Source organism: Halichoerus grypus, chromosome 4 (genome assembly GCF_964656455.1).
Source record: "Halichoerus grypus chromosome 4, mHalGry1.hap1.1, whole genome shotgun sequence".
NCBI lineage: Eukaryota > Metazoa > Chordata > Mammalia > Carnivora > Phocidae > Halichoerus > Halichoerus grypus.
Window position 1 is genome coordinate 114,925,836 of NC_135715.1, and position 25,771 is coordinate 114,951,606.

The 25,771-nt window shown below is 41.2% G+C and overlaps 1 protein-coding gene across 2 annotated transcripts in view; it reads left to right on the forward strand.

Annotated features, from left to right (window-relative positions):
- Positions 1-528: 528 nt before the first annotated feature.
- LYPD6 (LY6/PLAUR domain containing 6) overlaps positions 529-25,771 on the forward strand; it is a 118,119-nt gene continuing 92,876 nt past the window's right edge. Inside the window, exon 1 of one of the 2 annotated variants that reach the window (XM_078070774.1) lies at positions 529-754. The gene's annotated coding sequence lies outside the window, so the exon portion shown is untranslated. The remainder of the gene's footprint in view (positions 755-25,771) is intronic. The other variant, XM_036092563.2, reaches the window with a different exon arrangement.

Consider the following 25,771-nt stretch of genomic DNA (forward strand, 5'->3'; position numbering starts at 1 on the left):
AGGTCTAGGTCTGCCCTGGGTTCAGAGCGGGACTTGATTTCCAGCTCTTAGGTGCTGCGGCTTTCGCGCGGCCTTGGGGGTGGCCAGGAGTAGGATTTGGTTGGGGCCATTTCACATTGACAAGCTTTCCATCACTCAACTGCTAGCCAGGGTGAGGCGAGCGGCGTAGGGGGTCGCTCACAGGAAGGAATCCGTGCAACCTGAGCAAACACTGCTGGTTTGGAACGCTCACTGGGAACTGCCTTCAAGGGCAGGTCTCAAATCCTCTCTGTTCCGCCACCGAACTCGGCGGACTCCCTCTGCCAGCCAGAGCGCGGAGCGGGGCGCCCCACCTGCGCCGGGCGGTCTGCTCCTGCGGGCTGGAGTTTGTAGACTTGGCGCTCAGGCCGACTCTCCCGGAGTTGGGTCGAGAGCGCCGGGCCAATGAGCGCGCCCCGCGGAGGGCTCGGCTCCCCCCCCCGCGCGCTGATTGGTCCCGCGGCCCGCGAGGCAGGGCTGACCGGCCGGGGCTGCAGGCGCAGGCGAGTGCCCGGCGCGAGTGGGAGTGGCGCGCGCGCCCCCCGCCGACCCCCGCCCCTCCCCGCCGCGTTCCTTCTCTCCCTCCTCCTCCCTCCCTGCCTCGCTCCCTCCCCGCACTCCCCGGCTTCGGCCGCGCGCTGCCGGGGCTCCGCATTGCATACTCTGGGGGCGCCGCAGTGTTCGTGGGATGGGGCAGCGGGCTGCCGCTGGCGGCCGGAATCCGCGCGCAGCCCGGGTGAGTAGAGGCGGGCTTCCCGGGAGAGCACAAAAGGAGACTGCGTTGGTGCCAGCGGCCCTAATTAATGCGGGTTCTGGGCCATTCAGGCAGTGGGCTTAGTCCCCGGAACTACCCAGCGCTAAGACACCCACCCCCGCCCCTTCCCGGGGCCAGCGGAGCTGGGGTCCTCGCCTCCGCATCCCGCTCCGGTGCTCTGTCCCCGAGTGGGCAGCCGGTACTGAGCGCAGCCTGGGCAGGTCTAGAGGGGCGTGTGTGTGCGTGTGTGTAGTGCTGGCTCGCAGGGGGTGGGATGGAAATGTCAGGCGCTGCCAAGTTAAACGCTGGAGGAATCTTTCCCAAGAGTAATTCAGCACCTTCTCAGGGCCAAGTGTACGTCCACCAGGAACTCCAGCCGGAGGGAGTTACTGGGAGGCGGAGTGGCAGCGCCCCACATGTTGCTGCGGGGGGTGGGGTGGGGGTGTCGATGGCCTGGCTGCGCCCACCCGGGGCCGCTGCCCCAGATGCGGTAAGCTGGGGCGCCTCCAGCCGTTGCGGGAATTCTGCAGGCCCTCCGACCACCCACCCGGGCGACTCGGCGAAGGGGCAGTCCACCCACAGAGCCAGGGCTTCGCCTGGGCTTGACTTGGCGATGTGTTTTTCTCTCTGGTAACAGCAGTTCAGTTGATTTACATTTGGCTAAACAGTCAATTTTAGCCTAAAGCTCTCTATCTGTGGGTCTGTCTGACCCGTTCTGACCCCCACCACAGTCTCATTAGCTCTCCTCCCCTCCCCACTCCCCACCCCAGGCATCTACCCCTCTCCTCACTTCGCGGTACAAAACTTGATGTTTCTACATGATGGTATCTGGCGTGGTCTCAGGTATCTTAAGTGTCACAATCATTTGCCATTTCCTAGGGGACTACGAGGGCTCTTAAAATTTTGGGAGGGGGGTTGAGCGGGCAGCAGATCTTTGGTAGCGATTTGTTGGTAGAATAGCATTGACCTCCCAGAGCATATGACAAAAAGAATGTTAAGCTTCTCCCTCCGGTAACCTACCCAAAGTGTGACCTCCAAAATTCAATTTTCTTTGTGGGAGACTAGGGAGTTTAGATTCTCCAGGGAGAAGCTTATTTCTTGTTAAATTGAACTACGGTGACATACACTCTGTTCTGCTCTGCTCTGGCCAGCCATTGCAGATGCCATGATATTATTAGAGCAATTCCCTTAAAGCCATTACATTTTCCTTCGAGTGAGAGGACTCAAGATAGCTGCTTAAAATTTTGGATCTACACCTTATTTCTCTAGAAGACATTAATGGTTCCTGTATATGTGCTCACGTGAACCAAGTTTGCAAAAGATATTTGTGCAATCGCCCATGAAATGGCTTAATGCACATTTATGTTAAATCCATTTAAATGTAAAACATCTATCTGTTTTCAATTTTAGTTTCCACCTTGACCAAAGGCACCAGACTGAAACAGGACTCAAAAGAGGCTTCCTTGTTTAAACAGAGGTTTTATCGAACTCTAGTCCTCAGAGCACACAGTAAGCTTTCCAAGCTTGTAGGTACACAGAGGCTGTTAAAAATTGTGAATTGGTTCTTTGGGTTAAAAATATCAGAAATGCTTCCAGACCAAAAAAAGGCAGAAAGGATTCGTGGGTCTGTATTTTGAAGCTGTTGACAGTCTTTTTAAGATGAATGTTTATATTACAGAATGCGTAAATGGGGCTGATTACGGGCAAATAATGTCAAGTAAAAAACTACACCATATGCTGTATCATGTTATACAGTTTACACGGCACATTGAGATCTGCTATTAAAGTGTCTGTGAGGAAGTCATATTTTTGTCACCCCCATTTTACAGGTAGATAGCTGAGGCTCTCAGAGATTATGATTTTTCCAAGGTGAATGGTAGAGTTCAAGTTTTTTTCTATTTGCTTACTTCCATTGCTCCCTCCCTTCCTCCCTTCCTTCATGTGGGCTACCTCTTCAGTGTTTTCCTACTTCTAATTTTTACTGTTTTTACTATTTTTAGTATTTTTTTTTTTTTTTTTTTTTTTTACTTTTTACTATTCAACCTGTGGCTTCAGGACCATTATGTACCATTCCCAAAAACGTTTGCTCTCTGCTAAATATCATTTAACTCCCACTAAGATGTAGGCTGATAAGGATTTAAGGAGAAAGCTAATATTATTTTTAAGGAACTATCCTTTTCAAAGTGGCATCTTATTTTTGTTAATGAATTGTTAAATATATAAGTAATCAAAACCCTAAAGAATGATGTCCAAATGGTAGTGTTTCAGGAAAAATCAAGGGACCGGTAGTGACGGAGATGTTTGTAACAGTGACAGAAATATGTAAGTCTCCCACTTTATAAGCAGAAGCTCCTCATAAACTCTATAGACAATTACAAGGAAGCCCTAATAAATGATCGTTTCATTAGTGCTGTCCTTATGTTAAAAAGAACTGACAAAACAGATTACTTAAATAAACCCAGAACCACTCAGGAAAAAAAACAAACACCCATTTATCAAAAGTCCTGAAATCCTCATTAACTAGTGTACAAATGCAACAGAAGATAAATTGATTAGAGAGAAATCTTGTTTTTACTTGCATAGTTAGCAATAAGGAGCATACAGATATCTATCTATCTGTCTATCTGATTATTTATTAAAAACCCATCATTTGCAAATCTTTTCTTGGGAGATTATTGCTCCCAATATTTATTTGTGACATTGCATAATATTTGTTAAGATAAATAGAATTAATTTTGTTTGCCTTAATGTAGGCATTGAGTTTACCGGTAATATGTCCTAGTTAAGTATGTGGGCTTTGGAAGCAAGTCTTGGCTTCACATACTAACTGTGGGACCTCAGAAAGTGATTGAATCTCTGTGGTTCAGAGAGGCATGTAAGAAAATATGTAAGTTTTCTTATGTGTGAAGCATGTGTAGTAATGACACCTACCTCATGCAGTTTTTCAGTTTATCCATATGGCAATATTCAGTGAGCATCTACTAAATGCCAGCACTGCTGTAGGTGCTAAGGATACATGGACAAACTCCTTGCCAATGATGTTTACAGTCTAGTAGTGCCTGAGAATTAATGACACGATGCATGTCAAACGCTTAGCATGGAACATGACACCCAGTAAATGCCCCATGATTGTTAGCTGTTGGTATCATGCGTTCATTCTGGAAATGTTCACTGAGTGCCTTGCAGATGCAATGCAGATTGGACCACATAATGAGGAAAATATATATATATATTTCAATTCAATTCAATATGATATTATAATAGGAGAGAGGACTCCAAAGAAAGACATCAAGTACATAATCAGTTCTCTGAAAGATAATTCAATGCAGACATGAAAGAGGAAAAAATGGAAATAAATATTTAAGAAATTAAATTGCCCAGAGAAAAGTGGGGAGTATGTGGATTTCCTTATGGGAACTTATGATGAAAAAATAAAGGTCTTGTATTCAAGCTATTTGAAACACTGATTACATAGGAAAAAAATAAAAAGAGCTCTTACTTAGATATACGTAATGAAAAAGAAATTTTTGAAGGGTCAGATTACTGAATCAAGCTTGCAAAGGGCGACAGATCCCAGGCACACAAAAATGAGATAGCCAAAAATGAATTTGAAAAAAATCCTTGCAGTGGATTCCTAAAACAATAGCAAAGGACTCTTAAATACTGTGAAATGAGAGTTGTAGAAGCACCTGGCTTACATCATACCAAGCATATACTCAGAGATAAAATAAAGAATACGGGGTAAATGAATTCCTTGCTTCACCTTTTGCTGAGTAATATTCTTACACCCAGGTTTTCTCAAGCAATAATCACATTGGAGGAAATAGAACAAATGGTGAGTACTCAGGATATTGCAGATCTAATCCACAGACTAGACACAGAGAAATCACTAAGACCAGGTGGCCATTACCCAAGTGTGTTGAAGAAACTTAGTGTGTAAGTGACAGCTCTCTGGGGCATTGGCTGGTATCCTTAGGGTTCCTGTCAGGAAAAGGGTTTCAGGGAGGACCCTGGAGCCATCAAACCAGATCCGTGTCTCCATGGACAATTGGGAGATGGGTATTCAAAGCCAACATGGATGACAGCAAATGCAACATATTTTATAGAAAGGGGGAATAATGGATTCAAGTTAAAGGAGGAAATATGTTTGTGACTACAGTGTTGCAGAAAATATGATATTTTTAAACTTTTAAAAAGCCTAGCCAGATTTCAAATCCCAGTTCCCTCCCTATTCATGACCTTTTTATTTGGCCAAGAAGCAAGAAACAAAGAGTGAAGATAAATAGACACTCCTCTGAGTGGACAAATAGACTCTTCCAGGAAGTAGTTTGAGGATGATTTTATTTAAACTTTTATAAATGTTCACAGATGGCATGCAGTTCTTATGAGTAAGTAAAAATCAAGCTGATAAACTTGAACCATAGGAATAACTTAAAAGACAACCTAAATGGGAAGAAAAATAATAGAAGATTAAAGGCAAAATAGAAGATTGAAGATAAGTGTACTCAGGAAAAGCAGTCCCAAGTACATTTATAGGAGATGGTTTTAAATTCTATTCCTATCAGCAGTCAACAAAGCTGGATAATATTCTCTTAGCCCTCTAAAGAAAAGTGTGTCCACCAAGTTAAAGTCAATATTAAGAGAAGAGTAGGTTATAAAACTCTGTTACTGTGATACCATTTTTTGAAAATGTGTTGAGTAAGTTTACATAAATCCCCTCTACTTATCTGTTCATTGATCTAGATAGAAAGCAGTGCATCACCATATTAACAGTGACTATCTCTGGGTAGTATGGGATTGCAAATGTTTTTATTGTCTTCTTTTACTTCAGTGTTTTCTAAATTTTCTACAATGAACATGTATCGCTCTTATAAGAAAAAGTGTTATGAAAATAGGATGGAGTGTTATAACCTCAGATTTCATACTGTTTGACTATAAGAAAGGCTTCTTTGATTATCATATCTATGTCTTCTGGAAATCTGTAGTTGCAAATTTTGCCCTGAACTCCCTGTATATAAAAGGCAGCATGTGTGAGTACTTGTCTTGTATTTGCTATTAGGAAAAAGTGTGGTTGAAGATGAACACTTGTGCTCTCCTCTAGGTAACGAGAACTGGGAACTTGAAAGAGATTCATTCCATTTTTACCCTAACTATCAGGATAAACAGAACCAAGTTATTGGGAGCATTGCTGACTCCTTTGTGGACTGTAAGCCTCATGAGGGTAGGGACCAAGTCTGTTTCTTTCCCTTCGGACTTCACAACACTTGCCTTGGTGCCCGGTACATGGCAGTCTCCCAGTAAATACTGGCAGATGTTTTGAATTGAGTGAAATGGATAAAGCTCCAATAGACTCCCAGAGATTTTAAATAAGAAGAGATCCTAAGGTCCATTTTATCCTTTTAGGTCATATGACTCATTCAAGTCTTAATTTAATTGTGATCTGTAAGTCATCCTGACGTTCCTTGTACTATACAACCCCTGGGCCACAAAAATGGTCTGAGTTGGTTATTGGATCCTCTGGCTTATTCTTGACTTTTGATCCAGATCCTGTCACTTAATTCTCTCTCTTCTTTCATTTTTTTCCTGTGTTTTTGGGGTTTTGTTTCTTTCATTGGCTCTAGATTTTACCTTTCTCTCAGGCCTGGACTTGGGATCACCACCTTCCTTCCTTGATTTGGACTTCCCGTGTGTATGATCCCAGTGAGCTCTGCCCCTTCCTGGTAAGCTAGAATCTTTGCAAGAGAGAAATGTATGCTGTGAACTATTAAATGTTCACAATTGAACACAACACCAGATCCCTAGAAGAAACCTGGGAGTCAATGTTTTTCTTCACCAACATCCTTCAGAGCAAAAAGTTGCTATGGTCAAATAATAATAATAATAATATACCTGGTTTGTCAGAATCTTAGTGGAAGAACAGATGAGTTTATCTTGTTATTATATAAAATCTGATATATATGTTACTCCATGCAACTCTTTTTTTAAAAAAAAATTTTTTTTAATTTTATTTATTTATTTATTTATTTAGACAGCATGTGGGGGGAGGGGCAGAGAGAGAGGGAGAGAGAGAAACTTAAGCAGACTCCATGCTGAGCACGGAGCTAAACACCATCTCCATCTCATGGCCCTGAGATCATGATCTGAGCTGAAACTAAGAGTCAGACACTCAACCGACTGAGTCACTCAGGTGCCCCACTGCATGCAACTCTTATTATCATTCCTCAAGGAAAATAGACATGAAGGAATCAGATAAGAGCACTCAAATGATCAAGTTAGTGCTCAGAATTGTGAATGAGCACTTGGGGAAGGTGGCTAGTATCTGATGACAGAATATAAAAAAAAGAACACTGCCAGGAAAGATAAAGGCTCAAGGGATAGGACCCTTGTCTATATATAGTGAAAGTTCCTGTAATGCCTATTAGAAGATCTCCTTAGATTCAACTAATCTGACTGCAGGACTACCACAGGTCACGCATGGCACCAGTGTAACCAGAAGACCATAGGATGGGAACCACAGCTTGCCCTCAGACATTCCTTTGTGGGAGTCCTTGTAGCCGCTCATGGAGCACAGCTCAGGCGTAAGGAGATGAGACTAACATTGGACAGGTGTGGGAGTCATCTTGGCCTAGAGGCCTCATGCTCCTGGGAGCTGATAACTTCTTGTAACAACTGCTAGACAAAGATTCCAGGACTCCACAAGGGATGTGCCCAGTTTTCAGAATCATGGCAGTCAGAGATACCCCAAGTATGATGTCCCCATCAGGTGATTTTGCTCAGCCTACCAATTAGGGGTCAGAGTTACCATAACTAGTAACCTCGTTGACTTTTTTACCCTTATCAGGTTGCTACAAAAGAAGAGCTAGATGGATACTGGAAGTCAAATTCTCACGCACACATTTACCCATAGCATGAGCTTGGATTATTTTTCATGAAAGTGGAAAACTAGAGCTAGAAAACATCTGTTGGCATTTGAAAGCAAGGGACTTTGGACAGAAAGTAATAAGCCCAAAGACTGTGTAATACCCCCATCCCCACCCTGCCCTCCCAGCTGCTCAGCCTCATTCTCTCTCTTGCCAAGAGGGCATGCAGGCTAAAATTAAAAATAGGTTCAAGAAACATGTAGGTATATATGTGAGTGATTACCACATAATAGGTTGTCAGGCGAGACAGAAGTACTGGGCACGGAATCTTCATCTTTTGACAGACCTTTCGGAAGCCATAGATGTAAGAGTTCTTAAGCCCAGGATTGTCCTACTGTCTCTGCCATGAGAAAGAAAATCAAGATTGTTACCTGAATTATCAAAACAAGTATCGTGCAGCATTCTAAATGTTTAACAATATAGTTATTGTGTTTGAGTGGCAGGATTTTGAGTGACCATTTTCAAAAATATATTTCTTAATGTTTTTATTCACAAAAAGCAGGAGAAATAAAGATTGCATTATTCTCATCTCACTTTTTCCTTTTCAGTACTGAATCGTATAATAAGTTAGCAAATGTACACATTATTTAAGTTTCCATCAAGACATCTAGAAATACTAGTTCCTTTATGCCATTAAAGCAATTTAGATAATGTATACACTTACTTGCCCTTATAATAATAGCATTTATTATCCTCTACTTTTTGTTTGTATGGCTTTTCATCTACAGTGCTGTATGTATTTGTGTGGGATTATGTTAATTTTCCATTGGCAGAGGAGCAGAGCCCAGTAAAGGTTAGGGGTCTAGGCTCTCCTGGGTTGTAATTCTGCCCCACCAGTTGCCAACTGTGTGACCTTGGGCAAGTTATTTAGTTTCCTCCAGTTTAACTGGTTGCCATTAACTAGCTGGGTGACCTTTAGCAAGTTAGTCACCCACTGTCTGGACTTCATTTGCTTCAACTATAAAATCAAAGGGCTGCACCAATTAAACTTTAGATTCCCAGGTGAGTAGGAACCTATATATATATATATTTGCCATTTAAAATTACCCATTAATGCTGATCTAATAAAATAATTTTGAGCAACTGAAAGTGTGGCATGATGTTGGTATTTAGACCAAACTAAATTAACCAGAGTTCTTGGCTTCTAAGAGCTGAGATCTATAATAAATAATTTAAAAGATCTAGCACATATCCCTGGAATTTGTTCTTTTCTTGCTCTGTAGATCTTCACTGTTCTTTGACTTGATTATTCATGCGGAATACATTTAATTTCTTAGAATTTTTCTATCTGGAAGAGGAAAAAAAGCTCACTTTCAAGTGTTCTAAAAATGTTACCACTTAAAAATACTGACTTTAATAGAAGTAATATTCTGCATTTACATAGTATCTTTCCATATAAGATCAAAGGACTGGTATTAGAAGTACATGGTTTTTCTTTTATGTATAACTTCATAGAAGAATTTTCTTTTATGAAATTCTTTTAATTCATATTCCCAATCACCCACCTGAGTGAATTCCCAGAAACTTTTGCAGCAGTTCTGACTCTTGGTCGGGAATGTCCTTACATCCATTATTTGCCAATTGACAATCCTTTTCATCCTTCAAGGCCTAGTTCATGTGCATCCTTCCCACAGAAACCTTTTCTCCTGATTCTCCTCTTATCAGTAAAAATTTTACTCTTTTACTTATGCTTGTATTTCATACCCACATGTCTCTTACATTTAGCTTATTATTTTCATAATGTCTTATTACTCTTGAATGCTAGCATAAGCATATTGTCTTACACAGAGTAATCCCTCAATAAATATGTGGACTAGAATTAACACTTTCATAGAGAAAAAGCTGTAAAGATCGGGATGGGGTCATTACAAAAGATTAGTTTAGATGGGAGGGATGGATTGATTTGCTAAATTTACTTGGCTTCACTTCTCTGCCAATGGAAAATTTAGTCTCTGGATGTCCACAAAGAACGAATACCATAAGTGGTGACTGTTCTCTTCAGAGACACTTCCCTACTTTTGTTTCCTAGAAATACCTTCTAGGTATTGAGGTTTATATGGAACAGACTCTAAGCCATTAGTCACCATGACCGAAGACTTGGGAAAGATAGGTGTGCCATCTTCATGAGTGGGAATAAAAAATTGGCTGATCACACTTTCATACTAAGGTGTACTGTGTTTTTTAAAGTGCATAGATCATTTCTGTTCAACAAAAACAACAGAAATATTGAAGGAAGAAAATCATTCTCCTTCCTATCACCCAGATTTATTATTCATATGTAATTTCTTACCACCTCAATAGTATTCTTTGTCTCTAGGTTACATGATGGCTGCCTAACTATGTATATTGCATATGTTCAGTGTGTTTGATCCTTATTCTAGTAGAATAAACGAGGGGACAGTATATCAAATGTGCTATATATAGGTAAATATATACAAAATCTTTCTATGCTTTGAAAAACTCTTTTACGAGCCATCTCCCACACGGCCCCCTTCTCATAGAAGAGAGTCACATGCATAGTTAGGGCTGGCACTTTTAAAATGGAGACCTAGACAAGGCAAGATTTAATCTCTAATAGTCAATGTTCTTCTTCCTGTTCCATTGTCATAGATCGGAATCACAGCCAGCTGATTTAAAATGTTGTTTTAAGGAGCACCAGGTGAGATGTGGCAGGATCAACATCTACTCCACCCAGTTCTGAGAAACAATTCTGGGTTCATCTTCCACTATTGCCAGTGTTTTTCTTTGGTATAGCCAAGCCAGGCAAGTGATGATCAACAGGATACAAAAGACATTTTTCCCACCAAAGCTATTTAGAGGTGCAGCTTTCTAAATGAAGGACAATACATAGCATATAATGGAATAGCATTAAAAAAAAAAGATACATTTTGTAATGGTACTTTCTTCTCAGCTTGGGAACTATCTGGGAAAGACCTTTGCCAGAAGGGGTTATTTCCAGCTAGGCTGAGAAAACTCAGGAAATGCAGAGTGCTATATAGCACCTAGAGGACATTGCAGGCATGTAGGTAAACTCATCTCCTGTAGCTTCTGGGTCACTCTGACACGGCAGGAGGGTTTCTGATCTCTCCAGGAGAAACACTGTATTGAATAAGGTTGACCGTGGAAGATGGAAAGGAAAAGAGTAAAGAAAAGAAGGAGCTAAAGAACTGGACAATAAGGATAGGATCATCTACTTTATGATCAGTTTGAGAAAACGGTCCCTATCCTGTCTGATTCCAGTCTTACCTGGGGAAGCCCTACAATAAATGTAAATAAATTTGAGGAGAAACACAAAGGTCTGTCTGCCTTAAATTATCTGCCGTGGTCCTGCTGGCCTCCATGAAAGCCACTCCCTGGTAAGTCATTGTTAAAAGGCTTGGGGTAGGGTATGGAAAGGACACACTCACTAATGAATGAATCTGAGCCGGTTAACAGCTACACGCATTGGTCAAGTAGACAAGTAGAAGTTGAGGGAATATAAGAGTCTGAGGGGAATGAGACAGAGATTCAGGAGAGGCAACCATTTTGCAGTGAGGTATGAGTGGAAAGGAAAGATGCTGGGCTCTCTGCTTATTTCCCACTTTTATCTAAACTCCAGTCATGCTATTCTGACTTATCAACCACTAATTACCGGATCTTGGCCAAACAAGTTAACTTTGAATGTCAGTTTCCCCATCTGTAAAATGATTATACAAGATCAGCACTTCTAGAACAGGATCTGCTAGAAGAGACACCAGTTCTGTGGAATGTTGAAGGCAGAAAAAAGTGTGTGATGGTCCAATATGTTTGAGAAACAGTGGGTTGAATAATAATGTATTTCTTTAAGTTGTAAGACTTCAGAACCTTTAGTAACTGAATATCATCCTAAATGTCTGAAAGGAGATGTACTACTCAGTGAACCCTAAACCTGGTTGACAATAGCACCCCCTTTGAAGGCACATCTTGAGGGTCAGTGTTCGGTACCACACGAGATATTTGGTTAGCTGATGTCTGAGTTTCTTCTGGGTTTTAAATTCTCTGAATCTACAGTTAGTTTGTCTCTCTTCTGTTTCTTTTCTAGCTAGCTCCTGCCTCTTATCTAGAAGAGTTTGTGTGTTGTGTATAAACCTTTTGATAAAAAATGTACTCTGTTAGAAAATCCCTACATCTACTTTAAGAGAGGAGCACGGCAAGATAGTGTAAACCTGCAAGGTAGGCATTTTCCTCATTACTTTTATATTTTAGACTACATAAAGTCACAGGCAGTCAAAACACAAATAATGACTTTCCCAAACACACCCATACCCCCACCCACACACCCTTAACAAAAATATTGAAACATTTATGCTAATAGAGGGGATGATATTTCAGAAAAGAACAGTTTGCAAAAGACACAGATTTTATTCTGACAGAGGCATTTCTGAGCAAAGCAGTGCAATTAATCACAGAGCTTTAACAGCAAGATGAAAAGACAAATACTCAATGAATACAAAATGGGCACTGCTCTTCCCTTCATCTTCAGGATTACAGAAGATGTTTATCTCACCTTGCCCCACCAAGACCGATCTTTGATTTTTTTTTATTTGGCTCCTGCCAGATTCACCCTTTGCTTGATGAGGACCTGGTAAAGAAGCTGCAGTGTTCTGAGGATGGAGGGGAGGCCCTTATAGATGTCCAGGGGATAACATGGCTAGGTCTGGATTTTGCCTTTTCCTACTGAAATAGCTCCACCTGCAGAGGTGGTAGGGGGTGGGGGAATACGTGGTGACCATCTGTAATCTCTTGGGTTGAAAGAAGAGCAAGGATTCACACTGGCTGTTTTTCATATTGTAATCATTGCCTTTGTGAATTCTCTAACGTTAGGCTCATCTGAATCTCTGTAGGTTAGCCTCCAGGTAATTTACAGCAGACAACTTACAGTGGCCTATGAGTTTGGTTTTCTTCAGATGTTTTTTTAAAAAATAATTTATGAGGCAGTGTTAGGATATAAAAGCCAAAATCTGATACCAATTTCACTTTACAATTAAATTTACATGTTCTGCTATTTCTAAGTTTTAGTTATCTGTCCTCCACCACTCTAAATTTTTAAGAATCTTTGTCAAGTGTTCTGTTGCTTGAACTCAAGCTTATCTCTGATGAATCATCAATATTCCCATTTAGTTATTCTTGTCTTGTTAAAAAAAGTTGGGATTAGCTGTATCCATTTAATTACATTTTTAAACTCTAAATTGAATTTTGACATTTGGTGGACAATTGATAAGTATTTCTTTTCCCAAATGAGAAAAGGCATATTATAATATTGGCTTAATTTGGAGGGCTCATGGTTCCTCACCTTGAGTTGTCTTGGTAAGGATTCCAAACCACGCTGTGCTCCAATTTTTGAATTCAACTCTCATTTTTTTAGAGGCCACCTTTCCTGTTGCCTTAAACTTATGCATGGTGCCTTAGTTCACTCATTGCAAGCCCTGGCACAGAGTAGATAGATACTCACTAGATGTTTGATGAGCAGAGATTCTCCCTACTCAGTCAGTGCTTGCCAAATAAATGTACAGATCAGCGCATGAACAGTGCTCCCTATAATTGTCACCACTGTCTTGCCAGTCATGTAATCATTACCTGACATACAACCCTATGTTTCTTAACAGTTGAAACTACATTTTTATAACCTGCAATAGGATGCTAGTGTCTAATGTTTATTTTCCGTTTTTTAAAAAAATACACAGATAAAAGAATTCTACTTAGAAGTTCTTGTACAAAACAGAAGAGATGTATCTGAGCGGTTGGTTCTGTACTGCAGCAGCTCAGTGAACTTTGGAAGAGATGAGGGTCCCTTCACGTAGGGATGAACCTGAGCCTGAACCTAAGTGCCGTAAAAACACTAGGTAGGATTTGTTTTGACGTGTTATGGCATTCCCCTTTTGGGACACTCGATCATTTTATGGATGAAGGATTTCCGTAAAGCTTTCTGCATAATCTTCAAATTATCTTATGTGAAAAAGAATCTAGTGTGTAGTTGGTCTATAGTTAATTGTTGACGTTTTATAGGCAATGCTCTCGATGTGTAGAAAGATTGAACCGTTTCTGAGACTTATTGACTAGCAAGTCTCCCTTGTTAAAGTCTAGTTGCATGGGAGATAACAGGGTGCACGCAGTGGGGGAAGGGGAAAGGCTCTTCCTTTCTCTGTTGCACTGACCCAGTTTTGTAATTCCCTCGGTCATCACCATTCTCATCGCTTGGCAGTGTTGTTGATTTATTAAAAGCACCTGTCCATTTTAATAACCAACCTAATGGCAAAAAAACCAAAACCAAAACAAAACAAAAAACACAACCCAAATGGCTTGTTTTGGGGCTTGGCATTGAAATTTTATTTGCTGTAATTTCCCCAATAAATGACAGCATTGAGGTTTCCTCTTCCCATCTTTTTTGGGCAGGTAGTTGTATCTGTTTTTTGGCAGCACTTAAGAAGCTGTCTCTTATTGGTGATTTTGAGAATTGTTCATACTTGAATAGAGATTATGAGCTTAAGTTTAAATAGCTTTGAAATCTTTTAAAAATTGTTACATCTTTTAATATTGCATCACCACTGTCTACATTTAACATGTCCAACAATTTGAATGACCTAATATTTTACATTTGCCAATGTAAACATAGCAGTAATCAGGCAACAAGTACTTTTCTCTGGGCCCTATCCAGGGATATAAAAAGGAACAGTAAGACATGGCAACCGTCCTTATGGGACTTGTAATTGGCTTCTCTCTTTCTCTTTAAATATTTGAGGATCAGCTTGTGTCAGTCACAGTTCAAGGTGGAAACACAATGGCGAATGAAACAGGCAAAAGTCTCTGGGGAGAAAGCAGTGAATAAGGCTCACATAATCCCTGGCCCCTTAGAGCTTACAGTCTACAAGGGTGGAGGCAGAAAATAAGGAAATAAATAAGAAAATATGCAGTATGTTAGATGGTCATAAAAGCTATGGAGAAGCTAAAGTGGGGAAGAGGGAATGTCTGAGGTGGACAGGAGGCAGTTGGTAACTTTAAATATGATGGTCATAGGAGACCCCATGGTGAAAGTTTCACATGAGCACTGGGACCAGGGAAGGGAGAGAGCCTTGGGGACCTCTGCAGGAAGAGCCTTCCAGGCAGAAATGCAAAAGTGCTGCAGTAGCATCATGCCTCAACCTCAAAACAGCAAGAAGACCAGTGTCAGGAGTGAAGTAAGCCAGAGGGAGAGTAGTAAAATGTCAAAAGCGTAAGGTGTCAGACCATCCATAATGCAGAGCCTTAGAGGTTATTGAAAGATGTTCCTTCCTTTTCTTTCTTTCTTTCCTTCTTTCTCTCTCTCTTTCTTTCTTTCTTTTCTTTCTTTCTTTCTTTCTTTCTTTCTTTCTTTCTTTCTTTCTTTCACGAGGGACTGAGTCAGTTGAGCCATTGGAAGAATTTGTATCAAGGAAAGACCTGATTAATTGTATGATTTTAAAAATCACTGGCTACTGTTGGAATAAATAATAGAAGGGAGGGAAGGTTGGAAGGAGGCTGTTGCAATTCAGATGATGTTGGCTTAGATCCATGTGGTTGCAGTGGAGGTGGTGAAAGGGCATTCTTTGTCTATTTGGAAAGAATGCAGGAGGTAAGATTTACTGAGGGTAGGATGCAGGGCATGAATGAGAGAGCAGAGTCAGATGGCTGATACCTGGAAGGATTGGGCTGTCATTCACTGAGAAAGCCTGAGGAGGAGCAGATTCGGAAAAGGATCAGATGAGCTTTGGACATCTTACATTTGAGATACCTGTTAGGCTTCCAAGTGGAGATATGGAATAGGTGTTGGGACTATGGATGAGTTCTGGGGAGAGGTAATTTTGGGAGCTTCACTATCTCTGGGATAGTGAAGAAATGGGAGCAGATCCACAAACATGAGGAGATTAAATCAGGGTGTCAGAGCAGAAGGAGGACAATTAAGTTGCAGATGTACGATCCTTTATTATTTGCTGTAAGTACAGAGAGAAGTAGGAATTTGTGGGCTAGAAGAGATGAAGCCACTTTCATGGAAAGTGTGAGAATTGAACTGATCTATGCAGATGGGTAATATTTGGGTAGAAAGAATGAGAGGAGGGCATTTTGGTTAAAAGGTGCTAGAATTAGCAAATTGAAAGCACAATGAGATATCACCTCACACCAGTTACCATGGCTTATATCAAAAAGACAACAAGTGTTGGTGAGGATATGGAGAAAAAGGAACCCTTGTGCACTGTTGGAAACAGTATGGAGGTTCCCCCTAAAATAAAAAATAGAAATACCATGTGATCCAGTAATTCCACAACTGGGTATTTACCTAAAGAAAATGAAAACAGTAATTTGAAAAGATATATGCACCCCTCTGTTTATTGTAGCATTATTTACAATAGCTAAGATATGAAAGCAGCCCGTATCCATCAATAGGTGAATGGATAAAGAAGAAATTGCTATATATAAATAGATATAAATGTATCTATCTATACCCATCTGTATCTATTTATCTATGTATCTATCTCTATAATGGAATATTACTCAGCCATAAAAAATGAGATCTTGCCATTTGCAATGATGTGGATGGACCTAGAGGGTATTATGCTAAGGAAAATATGTCAGAGAGAGAAAGACACATACTGTGTCTTTCAGATACCATGATTTCACTTACATGCGGAATCTAAAAAAAAAGACAAAGCAGAAACAGAGCCATAAATACAGAGAACAAACTGGTGGTTGCCAAAGGGGAATGGAGTAGGAGGGATGGACAAAATGGGTGAAGGGGAGTGGAAGGTACAGGCTTCAGGTTATGGAATGAATAAGTCACAGGGATGAAAGGTACAGCACAGGAAATGTAATCAGTGGTATTGTAACAGCACTGTATGGTGACAGATGGTAGCTATGCTTGTGAGCATAGCATAACATATAAACTTGTCAAATCCTTAGTACCTGAGACTAATGTAACATTGTGTGCACCTGAGACTAATGTAACATTGTGTATCAATTATACTTCAATTGAAAAAAGAATACCACAGTTCCTTAATAGGAAGGTGATAAGGGAAAACATACCAAGATCACAGTAGAATTTTCTCACAAGTGGAAGGGGTAGGATTTCTAGTCTCTGGTCTGTATCCTAAAATTATGATATGCCAATGGTAAAGAGACTTGGTCCCATTAAAATCTTGAACATTTCCTGGCACTTTGCTAACAGCTTTTCCTCCTTATCCTTGCAGCTGGTGCTGCTTTATATTTTGTAGTAACTTGAAACTGACATGTGGGGAATTTTAAGTACATATGTTATCAAAACAGATGTTCCACAGACTTTATAGACTACCAGGAGGTCAGCTCGTCTTTCAGAAAGCAGCCTGGAATTTGAATTTAGTTACTCTCATAATTTTACATTCTCCAAAGTAACTATGTGGGAAATTTAAAATTTATTAGCAACTTTCTCTTGTTCTTAGATTTTAGAGACATGGCAATTTCAGTAAACCTGAAAAAAATTATATGCTGTGCTACATAGAGGCAGATTATTGACCAACTTTACTTGCCTGGTGATAAATCTAAGGCACATAAGTATTTTATTGCTTTCTCAGGAACTTTGGACCCCTCCTTTATAAAGGAAAAAAGTCCCATTCTTTTTCCATGCAAAGTGATAATTAAAGCAAAAATGAACTTCATAAATAATACAAAGGATGATGCGTTCCAAACAAATAGAGAAATTTCGCCTCTTGTTCCCTGTCCCCCTACTTTTTGCTAGAATCCAGACGAGAATCAAGCTTCTTTTTTATTCTGCGTAAAAGTTTCTCACTTTGTTGCAAAGGCTGAGGACTTGGGCAGAACTCCCTGAGATAAGAAAAATTATGTATTTTTTTTTTTCATTTTACTTAAAGAACGCCTTTACAACAATGTGGTGTTGTTTGGCACAACCAGGTGTGATATTTCCATACCCCATTTTTTCCTTTGGGTTTCCAGGAGGTACAGAGTAGGAGGCCTTGACAGTTTACCAGTCAAGCCTCATAGGTGTTGGCTGGAGAGCAGCAATCACTGAGAAGCACACTGGGCCCCACTAGCACTATCTGGTAGAACTTTCTAGTCTCTTCTGTGGTGACAGACATCCTGTATATCTGCACTGGCCAACATGGTAGGCACTAGCCACATGTGGCTTCTACCTGAAAAGTGGCTAGTGCAGTTGAGGAACTAGATTTTAAATTGTATTTATTTTTAATTAACTCAAATTTAAGTGGCCATACATGGCTAGGGCCCACTGTCCAATACAGTGGATTTGACAGTTTGTCTTGGGCTTTCTGGAGCGTGGAATGGGTAGGTGCCCAGTGTCCCCTTGTTGCGGCATCTCTACCCCTCAATGAGTGTCCGCAAGCAGGTCTTTCATGGAGGGACTCCACCTGGGGTTACTGCTAAAGAGTGCACGTGGTACAGGACTTTGTGAAATATCTCCTTCCTGTCCTTCACAGGGGTGAGGAGAAGGAACATAAAAAGGTAAAGTGACGTTAAATGAGATCAGGTATTTGTCATGGTCTTAAAGATTCTTTTCTCACTAAGATATTTTAAAAAATTGCCTATTTGAATATTTTACGATTGATTGTGAAAGAGAATGATCCTGGGGAGTAGAGTTTAGGGGTAACATTGTGAGAAACTCGTTTTCCTCATGCCTTGAAGAATTCTGTGAGGGCCCCAATTTCTTACCCTGAGGAGGATTTCTTGTTTATAAGGAGCACTCTTGAGATTCTTATTAATTTCTTGAGTTTGAGAGTGGATTATTGAAGGCCTACTGTGTGCTTTCGCATAAATGCCAACAGTGTATGTATTGCTCTGGGGTAGTGATTATTAAGGAGAGGGATAAATGGCACAGGATATGAAGCTGACTGAGAGAGGGCTGCTGTAAGGCGAGGGGATGGGGACAGAGAGTGGGCCCAGCCTCACAGTTCCCAGCTGGGATGTTGGTGTTACACAGTGCGCCACATTAAAAGTTCACTCCAGAAGCCTGGTGGGTGGGAGACAGTAGAGAAAGGAGGCCTTTTGCCTCTCAAAGATCAGCCTTTAGGTCTGAGGAAGTTTGACCCACGAGCAGTCTTACTGTGGCTGTGGTGACCTGGCCACATCCTGTATGGGAAGCAGTCCCCACTGAATTTGCGGAGAAAGGTGTTTAAAAAGATTTGTTGACTGGTATTTCTGTGGCCATTCTGCCACTCTCACTCATAAAACTAAATGGAGCTTAGGTGCCAGGGACTATGCTTCACTTGCCATCTAAATGAGGGGGGAAGAATGTGTACGTGGAAGAAGAAAACGAACAATAAAATCTGCCATGAGATAGATCCTGCATGAGTGGGGCAGACCGCCATATCCCACAGTTGTCTTCCAATGCTAGGCAACACTGGTGGTATTGTCTTCAGTTAAAGAAAACGGTTTTGAAGGCCTGTCTCTGCAGGGCACACTGGGATGGGAGAATGGTTTAGGAGAGGGCAGGGTGCACAAAAGATGAAGATGTGACAGGGCCTGCCAATTACAGAGGGATTCCTTGCAGTCAGTAGAAGGGATGCTTCACAAAATGGAAGAGGCCACTAGGAGGGGATTAGCTTTCTTCACGGGAGGGGTCCCCAAAGAGGCTCCCTGGACCCTGCATGGGAACGAGGGGACTCATGCTGGTAGAGCAGGGGTCAGAGAATTACCGACCGTGGGCCAAACCCAGCTTCCTGCTTCCCTTGTAAGTGTTTTTATCAGCACCCAGCCATGCCCATTTGTTTAAATCTTGTGCAGGCTGCTTTCACGCTACAGTGGTAGAGGTGAGTGGTTGTGATGACATCCTGTGGCCCACAGAGCCCGAATTATTTACTGTCTGGGCCTTGATAGAAAAAGTTAGCAGGGTCCTAGAAAGGATTGGATCCAGTGATACATAAAATCCTTTCTAATTCTCAGACTGTAAGGGATTTGGAACAGAAACAAGCCTTGTGAGAAGTGTGAAAGGTGCCTGCAGGGGATGGACTTCAGCTGGGCCTTGAAGGAAACTGGCGGGTCCTGGCAGAGGAAGCCGTCCAACGTGACCCCTGGGCCAGTCTCATGGGGTTTGAGTCAGTGTTCCTTGGATGCCAAGGACAGACTCATTCCAACATTCATCCGTCCATTAATTTATTCTTTATGCCTCCAGCGTATCATTGGCCAGTGTAGACAACACTCTAAAACACTTCTCTGCCTGTTCTTGGTAAAGTAAGCACAAATTCTGGCATGAGCTGTTGGCATTTTGATAATAACTTTGCTACTATGGAAATGCTCATTAAGTTCAGTGTTTATAATTGAGTTTTATGGACTTATTTTATTTTAAGTATAATGGTCTCACCTAGACGCAACTTAGAATTTATTCATGTGTTCGGCTTAATTGTAGGACATAAGAAATGATTGCTCCAAAATGAAAACCTCACTGTATTTGTGGGAGATGCAGTCGCAGTGTTAAAGATAGGATGCACATTACTATTCATGCCTTTTTAATTGATTAGCCTTTAAGGCTTCTGAAAGCCTTTAAAAGTTGTTTTGTCAACATTAGACCAGCTGCTGTGTAATTATGGTCGCTCTTCTTGCAGTTAAATTCTTTTAATAACGTGTTCAATCTGCCGATGCCAAAGTGCTTTGAACCTGTGATATATACTATAGAGAGCTTTTGTTTTTACTTACAGATGGTTGGTGCTGTTTTCTGGGCAACTCCGTAGAATTCTCACAGAAATTTTAAAGATGAATTACTTCAAAATGGGAGGCAAATGAATTTGAACATCAGGTTACTCCTCCTCCTATAAAAATTATTCATATGTGACTCGAATTTTGAACTTGACTCATAACAACCTAAATATGCTCATTAAAAAAGAAAAGAAATCTCCACCCTGAAACCATTTTAAGGCTCTTTTCTCTCACTCTCCAGCTTATAAATCAAAACTTCCTGGCACCAGTCAGATGGTGGTGAAAGCAGTGGGGCTGCAATAAAGATCGCTGCTTAATGAGGACCCAGACACGGTGGTGCTGCCCTCAGTGCAGGGGGCTTGAATCTGCTTGGAAACCTGAATGCGACCTTAGCGATGTATTTGCTATTTTTCAAAGGAGCTCTATCCTGAAGTCGGCTATGAAAAATTATAACTAGGGACAGGGACTGGTGTCAGAAAGATGCAAACAGAAGATCCTGTGCTTCCTTCCTTTCTGTCTCCCCGCTCCCCAAGCCCCTCCACGCACACTTGCCTGCACGCACACTTGGCGCAGCGTTCCTGTGGACAGGCTGCACAGGTGCTTAAGGTAGAGAAGAGGTAGGAGCGGTGACGAGGGTGGCTGTGGAGGTTGCTCCTGGTAGCCCAGGTTAACTTAGCTGACTTCTTCCCTAGAGCATTTTAAGAGAGACAGGCAAAGCCATTTAAACTAGAGGCACAGAACATCAGTACCTGGAGGAACAAGAGACTAGATGGGACTACAGCTGTCTCTCTCTGGCCCTCGTCCAACTTCTAATAAGAAATGCATCTAGGGGCGCCTGGGTGGCTCAGTCAGTTAAGCATCTGCCTTCAGCTCAGGTCATGATCCCAGAGTCCTGGGATCGAGTCCCGCATCGGGCTCCCTGCTCGGCGGGGAGCCTGCTTCTCCCTCTGCCTCTGCCTCTCCCCCTGCTCATGCTCTCTCTCTCTTTCTGTATCTGTGTCTCAAATGAATAAAATCTTTAAAAAAAAAAAGAGAGAGAGAGAATTCATCTATGTTGCTGGGAAACCATGAAGTGATACCCTCAACCACTTGTGCTCACCTTTTCTCTCCATTTTGTGGTATTCAGGGAGGCTGGGAGAAAAATGGACTTTTTCCTATATGAAGAAGCCAATCTGCTTCAAGTTTGAATAGAAGTTCAGGAATATTAATGATCTGCAAAATCTGGGGAAGAAACTAACCTTGACAGTATTGGCTTATATAATGGCTGGGCCGGCTGGAAACCATGCCTCTCGCACTTGCTCACTCCCAATGTGCAGATATGTGTGCCTTGGGAGCTCTTGAGCCCTAAGAATTAGGCATTTGGGAGGTTTGAGGAAACATTTGGAGGAAACAGGGACTTGTTGGCATCTACTTGTGGTGTTTATGAAGTGGCCTTTGAGATGTTGATATGAAGAGAACTAGAATTTATTTAAATAAAAGGTACCTAAATTAGTTAATATTTTATTTTAAATTATTATATAAAGTTATATAATTTATCTTAAAATTTATATTAAAATCTTTTATATAAAATTAATAATATATTTTTCCCTGTGGGACAAAACTTGTTCCTGGTAAACGGCTTAATCTTTACAAAGTTATATTGAATGTTAATTCAGATGTTTTTAATATTTCAAGCTGGTAGAATGATCTACCTGGACATGGCCAAGATAACTAGCATGAATCTCAGTGTTCGATATCTAAATACCAAAACCTGTTAATACTATAATACTTTTTTTGGGAACATCATTTTGCTCAGGTGCATTGTTTACGTTGATATGATAGAAATTAGATCTGTCTTCAGGTGTCAATTATAATTGCTTGCATGAGACCTGGTCTTCTAATCAATCTTATCACATAAACCTTGTTTATGCTTTCATATAAAATGCTTATCACATTAGCATTTTATATGCTTTCTCAAGTCTTGCATATTGTTTTAGAAAATTGTAAACTGTCAAAACTTCTCTGAGGGCTGCAAAATTGTCTTTATCACTCCCCCACAATAATCTCACATTATCTTGAGACTACATTGAATCAGGGAGAGGACATATTGATTTTAACCTCTGGTGCTAAGACTATGCCCAGTAGTCATAAACTTATGTATACATATATGTACATATATCCATGTGTATGAGTAATCAGTTTCCAAAGAACTCCAGTATCAACAAGGCAAAGGACTTATGCACACTCAGATGGCCAAATGTCATGGAGGTCTTTGCTTCTCAAACGAATCATCTGCTAAGTCCCCTATTATATTCACAGGGACTTAGGCATAGCATCTTTTTTTTTTAATCAAGTATTTAGATTTTCTTGTCTATAAGCAGCAAAAACCCAACTCAAATTAACTTAGGAAAATTTATTTTTAAAGGATTATCTCATGTGTGGAGCAGAATTGATCTTTTTCTTGCCCCTAATTTATTCTTTTTGTATTCTGTAGGGATTGGCCTTTGCACTCTGGGTCTGTGTACTGAAAGTAAATTCTTTTTTTTTTTTTTCTTAAAGATTTTATTTATTTATTTGACAGAGAGAGACACAGTGAGAGAGGGAACACAAGCAGGGGGAGTGAGAGAGGGAGAAGCAGGCTCTCCGCCGAGCAGGGAGCCTGATGCGGGGCTCGATCCCAGGACCCTGGGATCATAACCTGAGCCGAAGGCAGACGCTTAACGACTGAGCCACCCAGGCGCCCCCCGAAAGTAAATTCTTATGATGCTGGTCTGCACCACCTGTCTCTTACATGATTATGTGTAGAATAATTGAAGGAAGAGTCAGTGAAATTGCTAGAAGACTAGGGCCATAGCTGGGCGTCACCAGCAAGGACTTGAATGCATCTGATACTGTCTCCCTATCTCTTGGTTTCTCTCAGCATGTCGGTTTCATTTTTTTCTTACTGCAGACCAGGTGCAGATAAAATGGGAACGATGACTTCAAATCCTCCTGGGATGTATACATCTTATAGTTTATGGCACTGCATAGGACTGACTCATGCTCTCTGGTCCCAGACCAACAATCCTGGGGAAGAGAGCTGATTGACTCAGCCTGGGACAGATATCAACTTGGACCAATTAGCTGCGTCAAGGGTAGAACAACATGTACTTGTCATTGGTGGTCCTTTCCTGTGTATCAGCAAAAGGAGAATCAGTGTGGGCTAGAGAAGCTTGGTACAGGCAAAATATTTTCCTTCCTCATACATGGACACATCATGTTTCTCTTCCCAACCATAATTACCTGGCCTCTGCCAGCTACCTTCTTTTCCTCCCTCGTTTCTACTTTGCATGCTATTGCTTTTGATGGTTTGGTAAATAACTTGGGGCAAAACCCTATATCTTGCCCCAAATTCCTGGGTCAGTGATGTAGAGCAGGTCTCTTCTGGTCTTTTCCCTTGAGCCCCAATGATGCTCATTTTTCTTTTTATAATTTAGGGAGAAGTAGCAACCCAAGAGAAGGCAAATGAAAAGGTCAAATGATGAAGCTCACAATGTGCTTTAGGCCCGGGAGATAATGCCCTTTTCTAAAGGCTAAATGTTTTCTTGGGATGAATGGATTAGTCATGAGTCCAAAATTTCATGACTGCCTTAGGAGATATTTGATTCTTTATGTATGATAACATGTATAATAGTTGGAGAAAATGCCCTTTTGATTTTTCTTATTTTCTACTTTGCTTTCACTATCCAAATACATTTGCACATACTTTTTATGCTAATAAAGTTTTCCAAACTCATTTAACATTAACTCTTCAAAATTTTTACTGGGATTCTGTAGGTGGTTCAAGATGGCAATGTAGGAAGATCCTGAACTCCCCTCCTCCCACGGACACAACAAATCTGCAGCTACATATAGGAATAATTTCCCCTGAAAAAGTCCTAAAAACTAGATGAACAGTGCTTCCACAACAAAGGATAAATGGGCCATATCAAGATGCGTAGAAGAGGCAGAAATGTGCTCTTGCCAAAAACCCCTCCCCAGGCACAGTAGCACACAACCAGGAGGGATCTCAACAATATGAAACTTTCCCTGAGGAGTGAGTGATTTGTGCCCCATATTAGGAACCCCAACTCTTGGATCCTGCACTGGAGAGACCAGCTTCCAAAACATAAAACCAATAGGGATTGTGTCCAGGAGAACCATAGAACTGTGGGGGAATGGAGAACCCACCTTTAAAGGGATGACACACAGACTCACTCATGCTGAGACCCAGCACAAAAGCAGAAGTTTGAAAAGTACCTAGACTATTTGTGAAGGAGACTCATTACTAATCTTAAAGTAACTGCCAGAGGGCAGGAAACTGTTGAGACTCTTTCCAGGGATGGAAGTGCTGGCCTTTTTGTGATCTTACTCTACTTTGCTAATGCTGGCATGGTGGGTGCCATTTTGACAGTCTTCCACCAGCTCTGTAGTACAGGTGGGCAATTCTTGCCCTCTTGCACTGCAGCTGTGCCACAATGAGCCAGGTGAACATACTGCCCACTTGGCTCCCACATGGCAACTGTGCCATAGCCATCTGGGCAAGTGTATGATCTCCCCTGTGCTGCATTCTCAGCCCTGCCCCAGCTGTTGGGCACCCACAGCCCACACAGTGGACACCCTTGGAGCACCTGGCTCTGGTGACCAGGGGGATTGCTTTCTGGGATCCACAGTTTATCTTCTATGCAAGGACACTCTTTCAAGTCTGGGAGAGGTAGCTGTTTTCATGTAATACATAGAAACAAACACAGAGAATCAGGCAAAATGAAGAGACAAAGAATATGTTTCAAACAAAAGAACAAGACAAAACTTCAGAGAAACCTTACTGAAACAAAGATAAGTAATCTACCTGATAAAGAGTTCAAAATAATAGTCAAAAAGATGCTGACCAAACTAGGGAGAAGAATGGATGAGTAAGAACTTCAACAAAGAGATAGAGCTGAAGAATACAATAACTGAAGTGAAAAATACACTAGAGGGGTGCACCAGTAGATGGGCTAAAGCAGAAGAACAGATCAGTGAGCTGGAAGGCAGAGCAATAGAACTCACCCAGACAGAGCAGCAAAAAGAAGAAGGAATTTTAAAAAATGAAGATAGCTTAAGGGACCTATGGGAAAACATCAAATGGAATAACATTTGTATTATATGGGTCTTAAAAGGAGAAGAGAGAGTAAAAGGGACAGAAAACTGATTTGAAGAAATAATGGCTGAAAAGTTCTCTAATCTAGGGAAGGAAAGAGACATCCAGGTCCAGGAATCTTAGAGAGTTCCAAGTAAGATAAACCCATAGAGATCCATACCAAGACACATTATAATTAAAATGTTAAAGTTAAAGATAAAGAGAGAATCTTAGGGGAGCCTGGGTGACACAGTTGGTTAAGTGTCCAACTCTTGATTTTGGCTCAGGTCATGATCT